The sequence below is a fragment of the Hyla sarda genome, chromosome 1, assembly GCF_029499605.1.
Source record: "Hyla sarda isolate aHylSar1 chromosome 1, aHylSar1.hap1, whole genome shotgun sequence".
NCBI classification, from domain to species: Eukaryota; Metazoa; Chordata; class Amphibia; order Anura; family Hylidae; genus Hyla; species Hyla sarda.
The window spans coordinates 21,637,957-21,641,455 of NC_079189.1; positions in this window are offsets into that span (position 1 = coordinate 21,637,957).

Consider the following 3,499-nt stretch of genomic DNA (forward strand, 5'->3'; position numbering starts at 1 on the left):
TAATGGTGAAACCTTCTTTCCTCTAGATATAGAGGATGCCCCCTTGTCATGGCTATCGGCCTAGATATAGCTAGAAAAGCTCTCTGAACTGTCCATAAAACATCTTTTCTCTAAACTAAATAACCCCAAGCGTGATTACCTGTCTTGGTCCTGTAATCCTCCCATACCATTCATTATCTTTGTCGTCCGCCTCTGCACACTCTCCAGTTCAGCCATGTCCTTACCTATAGGTGTCCAGAATTGGACACAGTACTCCATATGTGGTCTGACTAGTGGTATTTTTGTTTACTCAGTGACACATCATGTTTCAGGTATGAAATGTTTCACCCAGTAAGTGGAATTTCTTTCATGCTAGGGCACTTTCACACATACATAATCTGCTGCAGAAATTTCATAGCAAATTTGGGGGAAAATCTGTAGATCGTAGATCTGTAGTGGATTATGTTAAAAATTCTACTGCATTTTTTTTTTTTTGGGGGGGGGGGGGGGGGGAGAAGAACTACTGTCGTTTTTGATGCAGTTTTATTTTTTTGTACTTACAATACACAGACCACACTGGAGAATGTTTCCCCTGTATATTTCCATGGCACTGTCCATGTATGTGCAGTGAAGATTCCTCCTATAATGATGTCTCCTTCTTGGGAATATTTATACTCAAATGTGAAATCCTTCATAGTTAGATGACATCCGGGTGCTGAGGTCTGTGACTGTGCGGAGGAAAGTATCAAGCACAAGAGAAATAACCAGCAGAGTTTATAGAAAAGATCCCATATAATGGAGAAGAACATAAGACATGTAGTAAAGAGTCTTCCCTCTGTTCCCAACCACATGACAGAAATCTTTGAGAAAAGATCAGGACTGCACTGACAATGACAGAGTGAGGGCTATATATCTGGTTCCAGGTTATATTTTGGGCTTGATGTGTAAAAATTTATTTAGAAGAAGTGAAGAAAAAGATTAGTCACAGGTGTAGGAGATTTATTAGAATTATAAAAAAAAACTAAAAAATAAAACAAGAGAACATTACACAGTTTACAAAATGCTTTTACACTGAAATATGTTGTGCATTGATCTTAAAGGGGTATTCCTATAATTTAAAGGAGTTATCTGGCCAAAAGTGGTAAAAACAAAAACTATATACAGTGACCCCCCCCCCCGACCTATGATGGCCCCGACATACGAGGCCATCGCATGTTGAAGACAGCATCAACATACAATGCTTTTTTGTCGGGGCCATCGCATAAACGGCTATCTGGCAGCGCAGACTGCTTCAGCTGCTGCCGGATAGCCGTTTGAGGTGCCCCGTGTGGTCCGGGGAGTTTTACTCACCTGTCCCCGCCACTCAGTACCATCCTATTCGGGATCGGGATCGCTCTCCTACGTCATTATTGCGAGGAAACATGTCCCGTGGCAAGTGACCAGGACGATCCCAGAGCTAATCCCCAAGGAGGAATCCTTACAATTGGTGTCGGATGCAAGCAAACACGTTACTAGGAGCAACCAGTGGTCGAGTTGCAGTGAAGTTGTTGCCAAGAGAAAACTACCGTGCATGGTGCAAGTGTGTATTCTTTCTCAGAGAGGAGACAGTGGGATAAGCCCAGCTGTGGAGTACAAGAGCAGGACTGAGCCTGTGGTGAAGTTGTTGCTAGGGGCAACAGATCGCATCAAGCAAGTGGGCGCTCTTTCTCAAGTAAGGAGACAGGTGGATGGGCCACCTGCAAAGTGCAATGGAAGTTTGGAGACTGTATAAAGGCGTTGCTAGGGGCAACCGAAAATTTTCTTGGCAAGTGGCTGACATTTTGGCAGAGGACTGTGCTGTGTTTGCAAGGTTTAAAGTGTTGCAAGATGGAGGTACTAATAAGTGCTTTGTTGCAGACTGCTGCAGCGCAAGAGGAAGCAACCTTTGCAGAGTTTGAAAGGATTGCTACGCATGAGGCATGGCCCAAGACACACTGGGGAAACTTGGTGTTTGGATTAATTGGTGGAGAGGCCCAAAAAGTTTATTCTGAACTGGATCCAAAGATCTTACGGGACTATGAGAAAGTCAAGACAGAGATCCTGACTCAAGTGGGAGTAAGCCAAGCTGTAAGACTACAGTGTGCACTGCAGCCTAACAATGATGCTGGATTTAAAGTTGCAGAGCTACTTAAAGAGCAAGTGGAGCAATATTCTGCAGCGGAGAAGCTGGTGAGAGGTGTCCAGTGCCAGCCATTAACTGACTGGAGGGCAAGAGATTCTGGTAAGGCTGTTCCAGGGGTTATGGGGGCCATGTATAGAGACTATGAGACTGTACATAAGAATGATGGGACTGTGCATAAAAATGAGGGTGGTGGTTTCCTAATTGACTGTGTGAACTATGTTCAAGGTGGCTCCAACCTATGTCCAGTTGCAAAATCATGTGAGGGTGAGGAACCCCTCATGAAGACTGATGGGACTGTTCAGATTGGATTAAAAAAATCTGGTGAACAGAAAATGGTGCATGCAGGACTGGGAGAAAATTTTACAAAACACACTTTGCATGAGTTAGTTCCTAGTGCTATGAACTGTCCTGTAAGTTCTGAACCTGTGCAATGTGATAATGTTTTTTTATGAAAAACCCATGCCTATGTCTTCTGAAGTAATGTGTACTGCTGCCAACTCTGACAGGACAAAAGAAAACCTGTGTGAGCTGGTAGTAGATGGTAAAAAGATGGTGGCTTTGCTAGAGCCTAGGGGTATAAAAAGTCTGGTAAAGACAAGTTGCAGAAAGACGGACCCTGTCATTGTGTCTATACATTTAGATATTTGGGGTTATAAAACCATTAATGTCTGTGTTTCTACCCTCTATGGTACCGTGAGTCACAAGGTCGCAATAGAGCCCTCCTTGGAGTATGATGGATGGATTTTCCATTTTTTCAGCTATTATGGGAAGACTGTCAGGTTACAGCGAGAGTAAGGAGACCGCTGTAAGTAAGAGATCTCGGAAAAAAAACGAGCTGGTCTTGGTAAAAAAAAAGGGAGCAGATACAGAACCTTGAAGAAACCTTACAGATGGTTTCTGCTAAATTGTTGCAAAAGGAAGAAGAGGTTCATCACCTGTCAGAGGAGAAAGAAAAAACGCTTGCAGACTTGAATAAAGAGCAAGAAGCAAAGCTACAGCTGCAGAAAGATATGGAGCGCCACAAAAGTGAGTTTGCGACTCTGCAGGATGAACTGTCCCGCTCCCAGGATCTTGTGACCAGCAAGGAGAGAGAATTGGAGAATCTGGCCAAGCAGATCTCATTCAATAAAGAAGTGAATGTTCTATGTGAGGCATATCTGGCTCTACAAATTGATCACAAGGCTAGGTTGGTAGCTAGAGATGAGCGAATCGAAGTTGACGAACCCAAATTCGTTACGAATATCATGAAAAATTTGATTCACAACGAATGCAAATATTGCCGCGATTCGATCGAGCAAATTGCTTCATTAAACTCCATTTTACAGCGTTCCAGGCTATTGGAGACCTAAGATGGCGGAT